The sequence below is a fragment of the Lagenorhynchus albirostris genome, chromosome 18 (assembly GCF_949774975.1).
Source record: "Lagenorhynchus albirostris chromosome 18, mLagAlb1.1, whole genome shotgun sequence".
Taxonomy (NCBI): Eukaryota; Metazoa; Chordata; class Mammalia; order Artiodactyla; family Delphinidae; genus Lagenorhynchus; species Lagenorhynchus albirostris.
In genome coordinates, this window is record NC_083112.1 from 71,233,585 (window position 1) to 71,256,709 (window position 23,125).

Here is a 23,125-nt window from a genome sequence, read left to right on the forward strand (position 1 = left end):
AAATGTGAGGTGACTGCCAGAAAAATGCATGCTGTCTTAGCCTATACCAGTAGGGATTGGATCCAGGAAAGAGAACATACCAGTGTTCTCTGACTTAGCAGGACCGTGTCAGAATTTCATACCCTTTTCTAGATGTTTCATTGTGAAGTCTCATTTTGACACTAGCTGATTGGAATATATCCAAACAAGAGGGGCTGTAATGATGAAAGGTCTGGAAAGAAAATGCTAGGACTATTGAGTACAGAAAAGAGAAAATGTATGGGAAGAATGAGTAGCTACCTTTAGATATTGAACTGATAACGCATAAGCATGATTAGATCTATTCTCTGCCGTTCCAAAGGTTGGATTCAGAACCACTAGATGGAAATTATGTTGATTCAGGTTTAAGCATAGAGATGAAACTTCTAGCAATAGTACAGCTGCCATAATGAGTGGGTTCATATATGAAGTTGTGAGCTTTTTAGCACAGCAATAGTTCAAGCAGAGGCTTTTGGCTATCCGTCAGTAATGTGGTGTGCAGTAGACAAATGCCTGAAATGGATAGGAATAAACTAGAATTCTTCTTTCAAAAGTATTTTCTACCTCTCTCTGAGATTCTAAGAGATAACCATCATTCTCCACAAAAAGCTTTTTAGAATTAGTTGTATATTTTAATGTCTCTACATACGTGCGTTTTGAAATATTACAGACTGAAGAGTCAGAGATGTGAGTTCTAGTGCTAACTTGACCTAATAAACTAAATCTTTGAGTAAATTATTTAAGCTTTCTGCATCTCATTTCTGTTTATCTTTTGTAACATGATATTCTTGGTAAAGAATATTAATATCTAAGAAGACCTATGACTCTGTATTAGTTTAGTAAAAACAATCATTCTAACAAATTGCTTCTTTATATGATATTGATATAATTTAGTATCAGAGCAAAACTATACACACACTTGTACACACACACATGCGCGCACAGCCATTATTTATTTGTGTGTCTGTTTCTCCCTTCTGATTATTAAGATCTGAAGGATAAAGGGCAAGGCTTACTTATATTTTGTTTTAATAGTGCTTACCAGCATACCTTACATATAGTAGATCCTAAATAAATATTTCTTCTCTTAAACAGACTGATGCCTTATCTCATACCCACCACATGCAAGTGGGGAACTTAGTAAAACAAATTCATTTGAAGAACACTCCTGATTTTATTTTGGTTGTGGCAGAAGGGAGAAGAAAATCCTAATGGCATTCAGACTGAAATGAAAATAAAACACTTTCCATGAACATAATTTCAGTGAGCTACTTGGCCACACAAGCTCACACACAACTGTGGTGGAATATGTTTGCTACCTACTCTTAGGCCAAAGAGTACACAGTGTTCAGAGTGAGTGCCTGTCTTCTGCTTCACTCTGTACCCTGAACTCTGCACTAAAACATGAGCGGATGCTTTATTTTTCTTCTTCATCATTACTGGAATATTGGAAAGAGCTCTGTGTTTAGAATGAGTTATTCATAGATCACATCCTAGATTCCTTATTTACCAGGTACGTGATCTTATTTAATTTATTAAAAATATTTTTTTTTTCTTGGCTGCCCTGCCTCCTGTATTGGAAACATGGAGTCTTAACACTGGACCGCTAGGGAAAACCCCCAAATATGTGATTTTAAACAAAGCAACAGATTCTGTAGAACTCAGTTTCCTTGTCTATTTAATGGCCACTGTGATATACCCTTCCTAGAATTATTCTTAGAGTAAAATGAGACAGTGCATGTGAACCCACCCAGGCAAGTGTCCGGCTCATGTCATATACTCAATCCATGTCATTTGGGGACAATGGAATAAAGGACAAACTAACCCACACATTTTAAGGTTCAGGTGGGATTCCCACACCTCTACCTTCATCAGAACTCAGGACGCTGTGCAAACGGCTTAAAGTATAGATGTATTTTGGAGTATAAACCAGTACTTAAAAATTTACGATTTCTTTCCTCTCTTCCTGTAATATATATGAATGTTTTTCTAGTTTTATTGAATATTTGCTCTGATATTTGCAGTATAGATTACATTTTCCCTTGAGGTCATTAACTGAGAGAAATGTTATGAATTCCTTATAGTCAATTTATCATTTTCTTTTTAGCGCCTTAATGCATTTTTTTGTATCAGTAGAGTTGTTTTATATATTCTACCAATTGTTTAAACATTTTCTTGTACATATTTTTTTCAAATTCACTTAAATTATCAATGTCAAGTTTACTTAGAATATTCATAATTTTCATTCCCTAACATATGTTTAAAATGAAGTCTTTTGAGAGATTTGGCCATTCTAATCTCTCAAACAGCATTTTCCTATTTAGATTATGGATGTTAAACATCACTGTCATCTACTTGCATAATATATCATGCTTTACACAATTCATTATCAAAATTTTCATGGTGTGATTTTTCTTTAGGGCTGGTGTCGTGGCTTTCACAGATCTGTTTTACACTTCAGGACACTACATAACCACTCCTTATCCTTCACTGGTGAACATGCTTGAAAAACTCCCTGTTTTCCACTTTATCAGGCAACAAAGTGAACAGAAGGAAAATCTGACCTGTGTTTCTTTTAAAAATAAAATGACATTTCTAATACTTTGAGAACTGGATTATTCTCCTTTATGAGCTAAATGCTCCAAGTATTTCTTCTATCTGGAACAAAAACACATTTCTGTCAAAATTTTCACATATACCAGTTTGATATGCAAAAAATAAGACAGATTTGCTAAATTAAACAATTCATCTGAAAATCTAATGACGTGCTGATGAGAGTTGTTCAAATGATCACCTGCTTCTGCATCAAGCCGCTGATTATATATTAAGCCACAGCTTTTTATTTCCATATTTTTGAAAAACTGTGCTTTTTTACATAATACAGGATTTATGAAATAGTTTGTCACTCAGAGGTGACTGATTCAGACTAGATTTCACACATATGAAATAATCTCAACTATGCAATACACTAACATTTTAAAGTCCATGGTTCTTGAGCTCCTATCTTAATTAATGCCTCATGACTCCTATCTGTAGAATAAATACTTTTCCTATGTAGCAATATAAAACATGGATGGAATTTATAATGCAAATTTGAATATATTTCTCTGTTTTAAAGGTAAGTGCTAATCAATCCTGAAAAAAAAACACGTTAGAGTTTTCCAAATATCATGCATTAATCTACTGAAATTATTTCCTTCCTGTCTACCTACAGTAGCTGAGAACTTACCTGATTATATTTAATTAATTAAAACCTCTTTGTTCATTCTCTACATAATTATTTCTATAAACATTTCTTAATCTACATTCAGAAGATGAGAGAGGAAGATGATTTTCATATGTTTGATTTCCTGCATTTGATTTGGGAATAAACAATGAAATTCATTCTTCACTGATTTTTCAGACACATTTTCCCAGGTGGGATTATTTCAGAAGAGGACAGTGTTTTCAAGGAAGTATCAGGAAGACGCTGCTATTCAAACAGATTTAGTAGTTGTAGTCAGCTGATGCTGAACAGCTGTATAAAAGTAAAACGAGGATACAGCACCTACCGCACTGGGTTATTCTGATAGCTAAATAAGAAAATGCATGTGGAACACCTGTGAACTCAGGAATATAATATTGAACAGTCACGTTACTGTTTTGTTAACCGCTTGTATACATCAGAAGAGAGAAATACATAGTCTTCAGTGAACTTGGAAAATCCTTTAACTGGCCTAGGAAAGCCAGTGAAACCCACTAAGTATAAAGAAACCAGAACATTGCGTAAAACATAGAAAATTATTGTGGTGGGCTGAATAATTGCCCCCAAAGACGTCCAGGTCCGAATCCCCAGAACCTGCGAATATGTTACCACGTAAAGGAGATCTTGCAGATGTGAGGCTCTGTAGATTAGGGCTCTTGAAATGTGGAGATGATCCCAGATTATCCAGGTGGGCTTGACGTAATCAGAAAAGACCTTGTAAGAGGTAGACAGAATGATCAGAGTTGGTAACAGGAGATGTGATGATGGATGCAGAAAGCTGGAGCAAAACATGAGGAAGGGGTCATGCTTGGGTGGATGCAGCAGCCTCTAGGATCTGAAGGCCAGAAAAGAGATCCTCCCTCTGAGCTTCCAGAAGGAACAGGCCCGGCTGGCACCTTTAGCCCCATCGAGACTGACTTTTGTCTTCCACTCGTTAGAATGGTCTGATAATAAACCAGGGTTGCTTTAAGCCACTAAGTTTGTGGTAATGTGCTACAACAGGAGCAGAAAACTAATCCAGCTCTTTAAAAGTATCTTCTCATTACAGTCAGGGAGCACTAAGACCAATCCTTTAAAAGGAATGAAATATACAAACATTGTTTTCATAGATTCCAGACAGTAAAATGTCTTTAAAATTCAAAGAAGAGTTTGTGTTTCGTCATTACCTCCTATTATTTCACATAAAATGATAATTGAAAAAAAAATCTAGACATACTGTACCTATTCTAATTAAAGTCTGTTACTAACCAGTAAAATTCGTTTTCAAAATCTAGAATTAGTTACGTTTGCTTTGAATTTCCCCAAATAATAATAATAAAAATAGTTTGCTTGAGAATTTTTGAAAAGACTCTAGGGCTTCTACTGATTCTAACATTTCTTTCTTAATTATAGCAGATAGATAATGTTGAAATCAAAATCAGATTCACATTAAATTTTATAAGGTGAAATTGACAGGATTTTCTTGGAATCAGCAAATGATAGTAACTTAGTAATATATTACTGAATTTTAAAATGGAGCTTTTCCTGTGAACTTTCAGATTCTAAGCAAGAACAATATATAACCTAGATGTGAAGAATAAAGAATAGTATTAACTATTTGGTTTTTATTTTTTAATTTAATTTTTTATTAAATCCTGTTGTTAATAGCTGTTTGAGACCAACAGTGGAGGTTTGGAGATCATAAGGGGGACTTTGCCAATTTATGCTGTGGGTCTCATGCTGGCTTTCTGATGCTTGTGTTAGAAACATCCGTTTGGTATATTTTTCTCCTCTCATGCTAAAAGGTTGGCCTCTGGTAGTCTACTGCCATCACACTTTTATGTTATAGAAATTCCTCCGTACTTGTGCATGTATTTAGAAAGCCCAAAAGTATTTTGAGGGACACTAGAATCCTTGATGGAGAAAATATATATTCATAATATTTGTGTATTAATCATATGAGCAGTGGTGGCACTGCTGCCTGCCTGGCTCAGGACATGCGAGTAAAATGTGTTAATGCAAAAATTAAAAGTAAATTTCATGTCAATATTAATGTACAGTTAAAGTACTCTTGTAAAACTTATATGAATATGAAATTATGTATTTCATTCTTCCTTTCTGTTTCCAGATTCTGAAGAAATCTATTTGTAGGGCAAATTGGCATAACAATGTCTGTAGGTGGGTGATTATCATCTCCTTAGCTTTTAGAAAAGGGATAGGGGGATGGGATGGATTTAAGTAGAAGTCATTAATCATGGTTTATAAGAAAACTATGGAAATTTTATAATCTAGAAGAAATTTTATGGCCAAACAGATTTGCAAGATTTATTTGCAAAATAATTAGTCGATACAATGCAATTATTATCCATTAACACAATCCATATGTTACATGTTTGTCTCACATTAACTCACTTTTATTTATTTATTTATTTTTAACATCTTTATTGGAGTATAACTGCTTTACAATGGTGTGTTAGTTTCTGCTTTATAACAAAGTGAATCAGCTATACATATACATACATCCCCATATCTCTTCCCTCTTGTGTCTCCCTCCCCCCTCCCTATCCCACCCCTCTAGGTGGTCACAAAGCACCGAGCTGATCTCCCTGTGCTATGTGGCTGCTTCCCACTAGCTATCTATTTTACGTTTGGTAGTGTATATGTGTCCATGCCACTCTCTCACTTCGTCCCAGCTTACCCTTCCCCCTCCCCGTGTCCTCAAGTCCATTCTCTACATCTGCGTCTTTATTCCTGTCCTGCCCCTAGATTCTTCAGAACGATTTTTTTTTTGATTCCATGTATAAGAACACTCTGTGACATAACTCACTTTTAAACTGTATGATTGTGATGGGGGGGTGGGCATTGGGATATTTTGTAACTGACAAGCTAATAAAAATTAAAGGGCAATTGCAGAATATATTACAGTAGAGTTTAGGATTTCTGGCTTCTTGGTATATAGAAGCTGGAAAGAGCAGATTCCCATCCTTAGAATAAAAAAGACCCAGACTAAGATCAAATTCATGATTTTTTCAAACTTATAAGAGAGCTGAGACTGCAAAGAAAACAACAGGAAGAAAATCTGAGAGACACGGTGCCTGTAGGAAGAGGGGAGACTTGAACGGGTGTTCACCTACTGTGGTTGCAAGAGGATGCCAGCAACAAGAGCTCAGCTGCAAGAGTGAACACACTGGCCAAGGCTGAGTGTGGCTGGGGAACAGCACAAAATCCCTGGGGTAAGAGACATTTGAGGAGTCCACATACTCCTGCAGACTCTTTCTTTATCAGGCTCTCACAGACAAGATCAAAGAGAGCCCCGAGAAGTCCTTTATGCTGTAGTTCTGGGCAGGGAAATTACAGCCACGTGTGAGGAACAAGACACTCCACCCTGCCGGGCCCTCCGCTTCCCTCTTCTTGTGTATCCAATATGGACAAAAGCCTTAATTTGCGGAGGGTGGGGAGGAAGGGCAAAATGGCTTACCCTTGGACTGTGGTGAATAATCATTGCAGATGGGAAAGAGAAAGAAGGAACGATGGTCCCGGGAGAGGAGCAGAACTGCGTCCTGAGCCCGCAGAGGCAGCCTGGAGAAGAGCAGCAGAATGGAGGAGGCCACATCCCCATGGCCAGGGGCACCGTGCATGCCTACAGCAGAGCCTTAATCAGAACAGAGACGCGCCCTCCTACAGCCCTCCACAAGCTGAGAAGTTTCAAATAGCGAGTAATAGAACACCGCTGGGAGAAGGGCAGTAGAGGAACATGTGCTTGAAAAGAGACCCACTCTGTGGCCCAGCACAAAGGGAGGCCTTAAAACTCAGAATCAAAGAGGTGGTTCTGTCAAACCGTTCTCCACCCTAGACACAGCTGTGTCTCCTGGAATTTGAAGCCTTCGCTGCACTGATAGTAACCATAGCAACAATAAATCACAAACACAGCCTAACTCCTAACTGGATTAACACAGAATTCCTACACTACACTTGCAGAAGGAAAGGAATGCCCATTTCCGTGCATATTTGGTTATCATTTAAGTACTAAGAAGGATGACATTTCCTTATGGAATCACCGATAATCAACTTGATTTTGTCCTGTGTACTTAAACATAGAAATGGTGTACCATAACATATAGCACTTAGTGTCTTCACATGATTATTTAATAACATGTTTCTTCTAAATAAAATAGTCTTAATTGTAAAGATCCATAAACACTCTCCAACATGGAACGATCTTGAGAAGTATTAATAGTTCCACCAAATATTTGAAAATTAGCCACTATGTTAGCAAGTTTTGGTAAAACTTATTCTTTTATTTTTTGTGGGTAATTTTCACCTTCCTTTTTTTTATCATTGTGTAATTTTAATTTTTTAAAATTTTTATTGGAGTGTAATTGATTTACAATGTTGTGTTAGTTGCAGGTGTACAGCAAAGTGAATCAGTTATACATACATATATATCCACTCTTTTTTAGATTCTTTTCCCATATAGGCCGTTACAGAGTATTGAGTAGAGTTCCCTGTGCTATACAGCAGGTCCTTATTAGTTAGCTATTTTATATACAGTTGTGTGTATATGTCAATCCCTATCTCCCAATTTATCCCTCCCCCTCTTCCCCCCTGGTAATTATAAATTTGTTTTCTACATTTGTGACTCTGTTTCAGTTTTGTAAATAAGTTCATTGGACGGTATAATTTATTCTTACCAACAATGGGCAGGGTTAACTTTACCAGAGACCTGTGCCGTGGCTGCCAGTAATACTAAATAATGATTTTTTTTTTTTAATGGACAGTGTAGAAGTTCTTAATGCCCTGCCATGTCCTCTCAGCCCATCTGGAGGCCACTGGCAGCTTTGTTACACAGCTCCCTCAAATGTCCTGGCTTCCTTCCTCAGGCAGCCTGCCTCTCCGCCTAAGGGTATCAGTCTAGAGCTGAAGTGCCAATGAGTTAATGCCTCCAGTATCAACCATCAACCAATGAGGGAGGGACAGGAATGGGTGGTGAATAGTCAGTTTTCTTATCTCTTTGTGGTCCAGTCTGGAGATGTGTTTCGTACAGTTTCTCAGAGGATATCTGGTGCTCCCAGCAATAACCTGTTCATTGACTTCAGCCTGTTTTACATTCCTGCATCCCCTGTTTGACTTCCCATTCCTTCACCTTGCCTCTGGGGATCATCTCTCAGATAATCTACTTGCACCGAAGTCTTTCTTTCAGCGTCAGCTTTGGGGGGAACTCAGATGAAGACAGACATCAACTATACATGTTTGTGTGTATGTGTGTTGATACATGTCATTTATATATATTTAATAACTGGAGTGGAAGAAAAGGAGATCCTATTTGCATGTATATGCATTTCCTAGGGTAACAAACCACTGCAAACTCGGTGGCTTAAAAGACCAGAAATTTATTCTCTCACAGTCCTGGTGGTTAGGAGTCTGAGATCAAGGTGTTTGCAGGGCCAGGATTCCTGAAAGCTCTGGCGGAGGATCCTTTCTTGCCCTTCCTAGCTTCTGCTGGTTGCCTTGGCAATTCTTGGCTTTCCTTGCCCTGTAGACGCGGCATGCCAGTTTCTGTCTTCATCATCACATGGTGCTCTCTCTGTGTGTCTGTGTCTCTGTATTTCTCCCTGGCTTTTTAAGAAAGACCCCAGTCATTGAATTTAGGGGTCCACTCTAACCCAGTCTGACTTTATCTTAACTAACTACACAGGGAAAAATAGCTGTTTCCACATAAAGTCACGTTCACAGGCACTCAGGCTTAGGACTTTTATCTTTTTGGAAGACACGATTCAACCCACAAAAATATGTGGGTATGTTTTATCAGTATAACATTTAATGCTTTGTGTATCATATTAGATGATGATGAGTAACCCACTGCCCTTAGACTGACTGCAGTCTACCTAGCCTCAAATACAGCCCATGTTCTCATTTCAGAGTAAAAAATTAGGAGTGTCTTCCTGGTGCTACTAATCAAATATTTTGTAGATTACAGGACTTCCCCAGGCTGAAATTCCATAACCTAATTTTTTAAACCATACACTTAACTTCAGGACTTGCAAGGCTCTTCATGATCTGAGCTCCTGTCTAAAGCTTCATCACCATCTTTCTGTAGCCCCCATTGTACACACCCTGCTCTTGTCACAAGCACACGTTCTTCCTCGCTCTGTGACGTTGCTTAGGATGCCTGATCCCACAAGTCAACAGGCTCACTTCTGATCACCTTCCAGTTTTCACATGGGATCATTTCCTCAAGGAACTTTCTCTGATGCTCACTAGCCCAGCCTTTATCCCATGACTGGCTTTCCTTCTGGAGCTCATATCCTCCTTTAATCCCCTGTGTTTACACCTACTGTAGCAAAAATTACATTGCTAAATGCATTTACTTGTCAATTTACTCATCACAACTGAAGGCTGCAGTTAATTAATGGCAGGAACTCTGACTGATTCACTGTTTATATGGCTCCTAGAATAGTACAAAATGTCAGATAGGTAGCAACGTGCGAATGAATGGACACATGTTAAAGGAGCTCAGGCTGAAAATCAGCCAGGTGGTATATATTTGGTCAATCATTTTCTTTAATTTAAAATGAGAAGTCAAATTCATACTAAACTTTTCAGAATAGTTCTTAAAGTGAACTGTGAAACTTTTACCTTATCAGACTTATTAAGATGATGGGCTAGTGATGATTTTTATCAAGCTTTTAACAGATAATAGATACATTTAATTGAGTGTTTGCTATATGACAAGCAAATAGTCTGAGTGCTCTACTTATATAAAACACTTTTTCCCTGTAAGAAACTTATTAGTTTGGTACTAATATTATGCCCATTTTAGCGAAAAGGAAACTAAGGTACAGGGAGGTTACTTCAGTGAGTCTGGGTCCAGGTTCACGGTTCTGATGAGAAAGTTGCTCTCTTTTATATGGAACTCAAGTGGCACAGTCCACACTCACTCCCTTTTCTTTTCCACTGTAGACATGTTTTCAATTCCAGAAATAGGCACCATTGGGCTGTAGTCATGCTGGGTTGGACAGAAAACATTTGTAGAGCCTGTTGAGTAAATTATCACTATCCTTCACAAATGTGTCACTAAAAATGTGAACCCAGTATTCCAGACATGGCAGAGAGGAATAAATAAAGTGGGATCATCATATTCTCTGATTTGGATTGTTATTCTCCTATTAAAGAAACCTAATGAATATTTTAATGTACTATCTATCCTTCATTAACTTATAAGTCCCCTTTTCCCAGGCTATAACTTAAAAACTCTACCGTCCATTTTTTTAAAATGTGAGTTGTTGGAAACAGTATTCTGGGAGACTGAACGGCAGGTTTGCAAGCATCACATACATTTGTCTACTCAGTTTTCCCTTCAAAGATGGTCCTCAAAACATCTGCACCTGGGCTTCCCCGGTGGCGCAGTGGTTGAGAGTCCGCCTGCCGATGCAGGGGACACGGGTTCGTGCCCCGGTCCGGGAAGATCCCACATGCTGCAGAGTGGCTGGGCCCGTGAGCCATGGCCGCTGAGCCTGCGCGTCCGGAAAACACCTGCGTTAGAATCTGGTATGGTGCTTGTTAGACAAGAGGAGTCCATCCCTTTCCTCCTCCTTTAGAATTTCTGCGTGGTGCCCCCAAATGTATATTTTAACCACCCCTCGGCGCATTTGCACAGTGAAGTTTAAGAATCATCAGTCTGGATTCTACACTGTCATCCAGCTGATCATCAATAAATGGTATCTGGGACTTAATTCTTTCTGTGCCCTGCAGAGTTGCTTTAAGCAAACTGAGCTGAGTAAGTATCCTCCACCTAGCTTTCAAGGTTGTAGTAAAGAGTCACCTTCCGATGGTGTTATTGGCTTCACCATTGAGATATTGTTGAAGATGTCACCAATTTCATCACTTAATGTTCCAATAAAAGGGCCCAGAGGATTAGTGTGTCCCCGAGCTGAGAGTTGGGAAGGCCTTGATTACCCCGAGTCAATGGTGTGCATGTATGTGTGTGTGTGCGCACATGCATGTATGTTCATATCATTATATGTACACTGAGCCTTTTATAATTTATGTGCATGTAAGGTTGCGATCTTTGCTGCTTAATTTTACTGTTTGTCATTTGTACCTGTCTTTTGGATTTGTACTCCTATTTGTCTTACTATGTTGCATAGATTTCTATAATTCACCTTAAAGTCTTTGAAATGAGGCAGAGGTTAAAAGAACAAGCAAATAAAAAGAGAATGAACACAGTAAGTCTGAAAGTACTTAAGCATCAGATGCTACTATGAAATTTGTGTGCTTATAAAATAGATATAAATATATAGATATAAAATAGATATATAAATAGACATATAATAAAAATAGATATATAAATAAATAGATATAAAATAGATATTTGCATTTATAACTGAAACATCTCCAGTGGAAGATAGTATCTATTGTCAGGAGGAGAAATGTTAATATTAGGGTTAGAGATTTTTTAAATTTCTAGATGTTAAAAAAATAGCGAGGTTATTGAACATATTAGCAGCCATCCATTCATATTGTTTTAGCTGAGAAAGCCAATCTCAGATTCAGTCAGGGACAGAAAAGTGATCTCTTTGTGAGATCAACTACTCCAGTTATCTAAAAGGTCAATGGCATCTGACCTTTTGCAAAACACAAAGCATGGGGGGCATAGCATCTGTGGGCTTATCTGCCTGATCTTTCTATAAATAAATCATCTTATTAGCAGGCACAGAAAGCAGAGTTTTTGTGTCAGCAAAGCAAAGATGATTTAGAACACTGTAAAAAAGTAAAATGGGTCATTTCGAATGTGAGTTGAGAAGTCATCCAAATGAAGTAGAGTCAGAAATATTACTGAACTTGAATTTTCAAATATATTTTAAAGTTCTTTTTTTTCATTTCTTTCACCACTATGATAGGAAATGTTTCAAGTCATCATGGATGCTAGGGGCCTTTTCGGATTACTTGAATAATTTTAGATACATGATGCATTTTTACTTTGATAGTATATCTAAATATGGTTGATTTTAAAAGTGGCAAGTTTATAATTTGAATTCTTTTATTTTTTTTCAAAAAATAAAAAAACCCAGGTGTTATGAGAAAAGGGTGGAGGCCATGTAAAAGTAGCTTGCTTATAAATTTAGGGTCCCAAGTATGATTAGAAAGTGGTGTACAGTTGTTAAAAAAATCTGTATTGTGAAATAATTTTAGGTATTAATTTAGGTAATAATTTTAGGTATGCATAGGACAAAAATTAAAAGTAAATGGTTCTATATTTCTTGTGATACATAATGTTATGTCATTTTATATTCTAATAGTTTGAAAATACTCTCCAGTTGTAGTTGAGTGTATATATATATATATATACACACATATACATACATAATCTTGGTTTAAATTTCTTCAAAATCATGTTATCTTGAAGAATAGAACATATTTTTGCAGTTTTCTTCATATTGTGAATACATCCACATTTATTAGAAGGTAAGGTTGCATTAGGAATTTACAAACACCCTATAAATATCTTTACTTTTAAAGATGAGTGATGCAGACTTATCTTTCTTTGTTATTATCAGAAATTTGATCTGGTGATACCCTATCAACATATGGATATGCAGAGCTTTCAATGAATGTTTAAAGTATTAATTCAATATATAATATAACAAATGCTCAATAACTGTTATTACTTATGAATGCAACACTATAAATATATAGCACTACTGAGACATTTCTTAAGAGAAACAAAGTGAGACTCTCACCTGTGAAGGAAACCTTTATGATAACATCAATAGGAAAATATAGTAACAGTAAATGTACTCATTAAAGAACAAAGATCACATTAATTTAATTTTAATCTGTGAGGGATCTTCTTTTCATCGTTTCATTGGTGTGTGTGTGTGTGTGTGTGTGTGTGTGTGTATGTGCATGTAAAGAAAAAGCTTTTATTTTTGCACATCATGTCAATTCTGTGAAAATACTGCATTCTTTCTGTTATAGCAATTGCACTTAAAATGAAATTTATATAAACCTAGAGGCAAACAAACATTTTCGCACATACACACTTTAATTTTCTAAGTTGCTATGCTGTACTGTTCTGCTGACATTGTCACAGAAGGAAGAGGGCTCCCATTTGTGTGACTGAGGAAGGATATATTTCACAGTCAGCATACCAGGAAGGACTGCAGAGACTTCCTCTGCTGGTCAGAAGCAGCTAGACTTCCACACGGGTTTTTTCTTTGACCTTTGACCTTAGCCATTCTTTTGGGGATTCTGTGCTACGGCACCTGTTAACTTGGAATTCCACAGAGGCTGTAGGTCTCCTTTCATGGGCTGCCCATTGGACATGAGATTATAGCAAGTTTTAGCTACTATTAACTGAGTCTGGATTCAAATTGTTGACCTGTAGGTCAGGGGCCCATTACTAATCCCTGGAGCAAGTCCACTAGTTATTATGTGTCATTTAGTAGGCTTGATTCATGTTCACAGCTCTTAGCAACATCACTAGAAATTCTGTGTGGGGATCAAGAGTGATAAAGGGCCCAGATTTTATTGAAAAACCACAACAGAAGCGCTGGATTCGTTTTGTGATTTAGAGATGTGACATCTCACTGATTAGGAAGAGGGATCTGTGTGTGCGTAAAAACCAATGTGGCCACAGCACAAATTACCACGAGACGAACACATAGTCTTAAAGGGCTATAGGACACGCGTAATCTTACTTGCTCTTCAGTGCAGGCAGTGTGTATGTCTCAGTGATCTGTGCCTATTTTAATTCTCATTTTCTAGAAAAATCTCTATTTTAATAGACTTTTTATTAAGCATGAGTTTTACAGGAATTGCTTTTGTGGCAAAGGCATTATTTATTCAGGTAGCATAATGCAGTATGTTCCAAAGCTTTGAGACAATATTTTTGAGCAATAAGCATTAGTAGCTATATGGATACTTTTGGGGAAATGCATTCTATTAGATTAGTTTTGTGTCAGAAGAAGAAAGTGTCATAGAGTTTATTAAAAAGTAGAAATATAACAGGAGGCACAGAGGGTAAATTAATTTACATTCAGGGCTGCAGCAGCGAGCAGTGTGAGCAACCATATTCCATTTTTTACAGAGGACACATAGTGCACATTTGGTAAAAGAGAGGTAAGTTAGGTCTAAGGTAGAGTATGTTAGAGGAAAGGATGGTTAAAGGCCAACTAATACATAACAGAAATGATAGCGTCCGGCATTTATTGAGGGCTTACTGTAAGTCAGGTATTATTTAAAACAACTAGTATGCAGTAACCCATTTGAGACTCAGAAAGCACAGCAAAGCAAACCTGAAGGAGTTCCTATATTATTTTCCCGTATCTTAAGGAAGAGGCAGGTGAGGCACACACAGGGTCAATCGTTTGCCCAGGGTTATATTGCTGGTTTGTCATGGAACCCAGGTTTGAATGCAGGCAGTCAGCCTCCAGAGCCTACATTCTTAACCTCTAAGCTACTTGGGAAAGTTCCTTTTGCATTCTTTAGACTGTAGTGGAGAGTAGCCATAACATCAGTCCCATCATTCCTCCCGGATTTCCTAATCCCCATTTCCCTGTTTCTATTACCGGGTTATGATACGATGCTCCTTATCCTGCCCTGCATTTCATCATTCACAAGGTCCCATGCTTGATGCCTGCTTGGTATATTCTTTCCCTCACTTCCTCCTGGTACCCTCCTGGAAGATTGCAAACTCTTCTTAAGTTATCTTCTCTCCTGACCCAAAATGAGTCATTTTAAGACACAATTATCTTTGTGTCACTTCTCTCCTACAAACCTCCAAAAATCGTCTGTTGTCAATGGAATAAAGAATAAACCAATAGCTTAGTCTGAAATGAAGTGTCCTCTGATGATCTAGACTCATCTGCCTCTGGTCTCCTGCATAAGCTCATAGGCATTTCTTTAATCAAACTGGATTATTTACAGTTTAGCATGTGCTCCAGTATCTCCACCTCTGCTGTTCCACCCATGCCCTTCCTTCATGGGGAAGGCAGTTGACCGCCCCCTCGGCCCCGGTGATATGCTTCCATGCCCTTTCCAATCTCACTGATCTGATCGTATGTGACCTTTTTGCTCTTTGAACTTCAAGTGTTCAGTATATGATCCTCTTACACTGTTATCTACTTTTTCTCATTGTTTGTGGTCTTCTAATAGAACCATGAATGTTAGAGGAGAATTTATGGATTATTAAATACTTTTCTCAGAATAACCTGTGCACTTAACTAAAATTTCAGATTCCGTGTGCTGCCCAACACCTAATGAATGAGAGTGTCTGGCATCCACAAGCCGTGTATCCTGGCAGGGCTGCATCCTCCCCCAAATTTGTGCCTGCCTCTAATTCACACAAAGGACAGCAACCACCATGCTGACTCCTCACGTTTTTATTTGACAGTTGTTCAGTGTTCCTCCCTACCCTTTGATTCTAGACGTGGTTCACCGATTTAATCATGGCTTGTGACCGACGGGTAATAAAACCAGACGGGCTGTGTTTCCACTACGTTCTATAATTTACTGCATGACACATCACAGACCATGTAATGGGCTTCCTATTTGAGGAGTGTAGTTAATGAGTCAGATTTTATTTTCCTACCATCCCACCACCCACCCACAATGTCCTTACTAGTAAGATAACACTTAGAATCCAGACAGAAAGTGGCCCCAGAAGAAGCATCCTCTTTCCACACAAGCCCAGGGAGAACGTTCCTATTCGTGGTTAGGATTTCTTATTTAATCTCTCATCACGGACCCACGGTCATGACGCTTCCCGTGGTTCCCATGGACAAAGGTGTACCTGAGGCAAAGGGTTCCTAGGGTTCTTAATCTGAGCGTCTTCAAATGCCAAGTTCTAATTGAAGAAAGCAAACATTTATGTAACGGAACTTGTGGGGGGCCCATGCCTTGGACCCTCTTGTATGCCAACACAAGACACGTGCCTCATAGTTTCCTGACCCAAAGAAAAGGACCTTTTGCCCAATGCATGTGAGCGGTTAACATCCCACAGCTTTTCATGAAGCTCACTTCACTCTTTTCTTCACTTGACAATGGAAAAGGAAAACTCCTTATTCTACTTAGAATGTCCTATAAAGCCTTGCATGCTCTGCCCCGCCTTCCTATGACTCCCTGAGAACAGTGAAAGAGAATAATGGGTAGAGGCGACTGTGAGGACTTCTCAGCAGCTAAGTAAACAGATCAAGAGAACTGGTTTGGTATAGACTGCTGCAGGAAGGACGAAAGACCAGTATTGGTTTCCACAGCGGTTACTTCAGAGCTGTCTTCTGACAGATAAGGTTATCTCTTTAATGCAGTTCATTGCATCTTACGATTTTGATTTTTTTGGCTAGAAGTTTATATATGAAATATAATTATAGTTACAGATACTTCAGTTGACTGTGTACACTTTCTATACACTATTGGCTTTATTTGGAAATAACAAACATATGTTCATCCAAAACTGCTTTCACAAAGAACAGATTTTCTAGTAAACAATGGGCATTCCAGAAATACTGGGTCTTGCAGTTAGGAAGGTTATTAAAGGTTACTCCAGTTAGCAGTCAGAAGAGAACCTAGCATGTTTACATCATTATTCATATGGAGCTAATGGAAATTTAACCATGAAGGCAAAGGAGTAAGAGATATTTGCTCCCATAAATATCACAGGGCAAGTGAACCTCTTTGACCCTCTTTGTGAACCATCAGCTACACTAGATAATAAGAGAACTTGACAATTTAAAGTTTATTTGCACAGTAACAGTCTACACAATCAAAAAGGGAGTAAAAGCCGCTTTAACTTGCGCATTTTCACTAAAAGTAACTGGCCGGATGAACTCTTTCATTACATTTCTTTTTATCTCATAGATTATCACTTGTATTCAATTGAATTTATTCACACTTTATTTTATATTTTATTTCCAAAATATGATAAATTTTAATAGTACCCTGTGATTGTAATGCTTTCCTGCGAGTTAACAGCAGAGGTACAGTGTTTTGCCACGAGCAATACTGCTGTCTGTGCTAAGAAACAATAAGTTTGTTTTTCTGCTTTGTGATGGTTTATGCATATATTATACTTTTAGTTTATTTTAATCTGCCAAAGCAAGAAGTATGCTATTTTTCTTTGTACAGTTCTTGTCCTCTACTTAATGTAGCAATTTCAAATTTTCCAAGCCGTCATTTCTTTTGTCTTAATGTTGTTAAAGATCATCCACTAGCTAGACTTTTGCCTTACACATATTTGTTATTTAATAAACAAAGCCACAGAATCTTCTCCCCATAGCCTCAGGGTGTAAATAAATATACAGAATTGTAATGACTGTCGATAGGACAGAATAGGAACTTCAACAAGTAGCAATAACTACACAATAAAATGAATGGCAGCTATCACAACTTAAGGACAAAAGTCAGTTTTATCGAGTGTAACATGACAAAAATTCATAATGTATATCACTTCTTTACTTAAGGAATAATATTTATTAAAGTTATCTCTTATATGACCATTACCTGTATATTCAGTAATTCCACCTATAGTAAACTATTCAGTTAACAAAATATGAAGTGTAGGTTGAGAACAACATGCTATATGTTGATATATCATGAACTTCATAGTAAAAGATAATACGCATATTGTATAATTTGATTTTTTTCTTAATATTTTTCTAAGTTGTAAGTTTTATATTCTACTGACCAGCCAGTATTTACACTTGTCATCGCAATACAATGGCATCACAAAAGAAAGTGATCGCTGATCCTTTGTTTGCAGCATAAAGGCACACGAATATTAAAATGACTGTAAAATGAGCCAAAATATTACAAATTGGGTAGTGTCTACAGTATGATTGCATATGACCTGGTTTAACAGCAGCACATATTTTAAATAAAAAAATTAAAGGACTTAAAGAGTTTTATTTTTACTCTGTAATTCCACTGTATATTAACACTGTGTCAATGCTACCAAAATAATAGGTTTAATCCATATTCATAGGAGTAAAGCACATAAGTCAAAGAGATGTTCTCCACGGCTGAGACCATTGAAAAGACTGATGAACACCCTGTGAGCAGAAGATGAATTTAAGAATAATAGATAATATTTTTTTAGGATTTTAGAAACAGCTTTATTGAGGTACAGTTGATATACACAAAACTGCACCTATTTAAAGTATAAAGTCTGATAGGTTTTATGCATATAACTGTGAAACCATCACCACTCTCAGGCCCAAACGCTTCCTCATTCCCATTTGTAATTCTTTCCTCCCTCCCCATCCCAACCCCTCCCCCATCTCCATCCCCTGCAACTACTGTTTTGCTTTCTGTCACTCTACATTAGTTTCCATTTTCAGGAATTTTACATAAATGGAATCATACAGTATCTCTCTCTCTCCCTCTCTCTCCCTCTCTCTCCCTCTCTCTCTCTCTCTCTCTCTCTCTCTCTCTGTGTATATATGTATATAATTTTTTTTGGTCTGGCTTCTTTCACACAGCACAATTATTTCGAGATTCATCCACGTTGTGCCTATTGATAGCTCCTTCCTTCTCACTGCAGGGCAGTAAGTAGTCCATCACATGTCTCTACCTCCTTTTGTTCATCCGCTTACCTCCTTGTCGGCACCTGCGTTGCTGCTAGCTTTCTGTCACTACAATTAAAGTTGCTTGAACACTCATGCACAAGTCTCTGTATGGACATATGCCTTCATTTTATGAGTAGAACAGCTGGTTCCTGTGGTCAGTGTATGTTTTACTTTTTTTCCCTCTTTTTTGAGCAATTTGTTTTGGAATATTTTAAACATATGGTGAAGTTGAAATGATTTTTCAAGTGGTCACCTGTATACCCACCATACAATGTCATCATTAACATTTGATGTGCTTGTTTTATCAGATATCTATCAATGCAACCATCCCTCTGTTCACTCATCAATCTATCTTCTTTTAAATGCATTACAAAGTAAATTGCAGGCATCAGTACAATTCATAAATAGTAAGCATATCATTAGTCGGTGTTTAGTATTTGTTTACAGTTTTCTGTGTGAGATATAAATTTTACATACGATGAAATGTACGCAAAAGCATACCTTTGCTAAATTTTGACCAGTACATGCATGTGTGCCACCAAAATCCATATGAAGATATAGAATATTTCCAGCGCCTCAGAAGGTTTTTCAAGATTGTGCTTAGTCAGTCCCCACCCACCTCTGCTGCACCCAAACTGGAAGTTTCATACATTTCTGGTGAGGGTGTATCAATGAAATAGTACAACCACTTTGGGAAAGGCTTTGGCAATACCTCATGAAAGGAAACATACACTTACTTTATGATGTAGAAGGACTTGCACAAGAACATCTACAGCTTCCTGCACACTGGACCCAAGCTGGACAGAGCCCAGGCGTCCATCCACAAGAGACTGGACAAACTATGACCACAGAGACTTTAGAGGCAAGGGTAAATGACGCACTTCTGAGGAAAGCAGGAACGTGGGGTGTGCAGATCTCCTAAAGGAAACATGGGATGAGTATGCTCACTGTTCTTTATGAGTGTGCTCAGAAAGATTTGTATGTTTTTCAGATAAAGGAGATTATGCTTACTCAGTGCAGATATTAAAACGAAAATAGATGCAAAAGTAAAAATTATATAAAAACAGAAATTTGCCGATCCACCTGAGAACTTCATTACAGTTCCAGCAGTTGAGTCATGGAATGGGATTTCTTGAGGTGCCGAGGTTCCTGTTTCTCAATGGACCAATCATCTTGGATAATTCAGATGAGGTTTTGGGGTTTTTTAGTTCAATGGGTGGATAAAGCCAGAGTTGCCTTTCAAGATAACTTCAAGTCTACTTACTTCTGATCCACCTTTGCTTTCCTTTATCTTTCTGTTTATTCTTTGCTGCTGTTGTTAACATGCACAGCAATCCTGGGAGATGGTTGTACAGATGGTCCCTTTCACTGAGGAGCAAAGAGAGGAGTGATGAGGTGAGGTCACTTCAGTATTTTCTGACTTCAAATCCTTTACTCTTTATAGATTACGCTGTTCTTTCCATTCTGCCCCAAACTGGTGGGTAAGAATAACTCACATTCAAATAGTACCTTCACCTTGGCTTGCTGTGTGTGAATCTATAGTTACCTGTTTATTTTTTATCTGCTCCACCAACACCCTTCAATAGACTAGAAAACTTAAAATCAACACCGCTTTCTTGTTCTCACACTGTGTATCTAATCACTCAGCAAATCCTACGAGCTTTACCTTCGAAGTACAGCCAGCCCATGTGACCACTTTCACCACCTCCTGCTAACAAAAGGTTTCTTTCTTCCATGTCCCATCAACCAAGATTCACCATCAAACTTCCAGCTCATTATATTTTTTAACCTACATAGTTTGCCATCTGCTTCCAACCAAAAGACAAAATTCTTATGATGAACCCCCAAGGCACCTACATGTCTGAATCCCAGTGGTCTTTTGTCTCCTCCTGGTTGTCTAATCAGTCCACACCACTTACACCGATCTCCCTGCTGTTCCTCATACATTCCATGCACATCCCCACCTTATTCCTTTATACTGACAGTGCTTTTTCCGTGCAGTGCCCTTTACTCAAATATCCACATGGGAAGCAACCGCACCCACTGCATGTCTCAGTTCATGAACAGTTCATCTTCATGATACCTGTCCTGGCCCCCTATTTAAAATGTAAACCCAGCCTCTGCTTCCCTGACCAGCACTACTGATTCTCTTCACCTTCCTGGACTTTCTTACTTTTCCATGGCATTTATCACCTTCTATTACTATACTATAAAGTTACTTATAATTTATTTTATTTTTTTCTCTCTTTTTTGCTATTTTTTTCTCTCGATTGTTGAAATGTAGGCACTGATCATTTTCTGATGGGGTCACTGATGTCTCATAAGTGCCCCCAAGCAATTTCTTTCACTTAAAAGGCATCCAGTAAATATTTGTTGAATAAATTATTTTTTATATTTTGTGAAAATGCTTTTGTCCCTAGGGCTTAATAGTTTTTCAACTATGTTTTAAGCTTTTTCCATGCATAATTCAATGAAGGTATTCTTTATATAGAGTAAACTGCACAGATCTAATTATATATCCTAAGGAATTTTGACAAATTCCATGTAACCCACCACTCTATCAAGTTATAAAACAGTGCAAATATTGATTTGATTTCTATCACTATTAATTAGTTTAGCATATTCTAGAACTTCATATAACCATGTAGCAAAACTATACAGTATGTACTTTTCCATCTCTTTTCACTTAGTCTAATGTCTTTGGGTCTTATCCATGTTGGGGCAGGTATCAATAGTTTATTCTTGGTGAAATTTATACTTTTCTTATTTTCATTCTACTATGGTAGCTTGTAAATTAGAATTCTCTGCTTTAGCTTTTTCAAAAGGGTACATTTATCCTTCTACTGCTGGCCCTGTAGATGTTTGCCATTTAGCGTTTTTGGTACAAGCAACATGCTGATTGAGAGGCACACAAACAGTATTTGAGATGAGTACAGCAGAGAGATTGGAAAGTTTGCTTCCAAGAGTATCAATTCGTCCTCTTGTTTACATGTACTCCAATTCTCAAAGGGATGATGGATGAAAATGTGTTTGGATTTATCTAACATGTCCCAGTACTTTATATCCTTTGATTGTCTTAAAAGCTCCTGGTGCGATTTGCTCTCAGAGAGTCTCCTCTTCCACTTCCTCCATTTCTAAGGGTCCTGCTATTCTTCATTTGAGCAAATATCATTACTGACACTCAGATTTCCTGAAGCTCTGGCAGTTTCATCCTAAAGAAGCACACAAAGTTTCAGCAATAGACTTTAAGTGATCCTTAAAGTTAATATTCCATGCAACTTTTGCCATTTGTGCTAAAGCAATTTTAGGCTGAACTGATTTTTATCAAAATGCTGAACCCAATGATGGCTTCACTTACGGTCCACTTAACTGCAGTCGGATACCAACGGAGCAGACACTAGGGGTAGAGCTTTCAAATGTTAAAAGATTATTTGATGGCGACGAGATATCAAATTTCATAAATGTTTCCCTTTCTACCTTCAGAGGAACACTTTTTCACATTTAATCAATTCAAACAAATATTATTTGTAAATAGATCACCATGTCATGAGTAGCATATGTAATGATGCAAATAATTACGCTATTTGTAAATAAACTGGCATTATATTAAACAGTTAAATATAATTATGGGAACTGATCTTTGGCCCTGTAATATCAGTTAAAGCTCTTTCTTGAACGTTGAAAAATAATTCATAAAGATAAGAGATTTGGGAACAATTTATATTCTCCCCAAGTCGAGTTTGAAGAAGTTGCTCTTCAGATTGTCCTCTTTCCCCTTCGTATTTGATTACACAAACACAAACTACTCTCTGGGCTAGTTTTTTGAGGAGCAAATGTAAAGATTTCACAAATGACAAGAAAAGTAATTGAATGGAAGAAAGCATTTCTGTTGTTAAGCAGAATTGGCTAAATTATTCATGTCAGTTGTCCTAGACCAGAACAGAGAAAGGGTTGGACCACAGGATGTTCAGAACAAATTTACCAAATTGGAGGGCTCCCAGAAGAGTGTCTCAAAGCCACACTGTACAAGTTCATTACCAGCAAGACTGTTTGAAAACAAAGGCCAAGATGGAAAAGAGGAGTCCAGTTATAAACTTGAGAATGATGTAGAAAGTGAGAAGTCTAGGGAAATGGACTCACTGAAGACACAGAACTGGAAGAATTGGAGTCACGGAAGTTTAGAGAAACAATGCCCGAAGGCAGTAAGAGGAAGCCAGGATGTGTTCCGTTGTGAGCAGGTCAAGGGTCAATTCCTAAATTCTGAAGGGTGGCCTTACAGCCCTTCTTAAACTTTCTAAATCACACCACCCAATACACACTT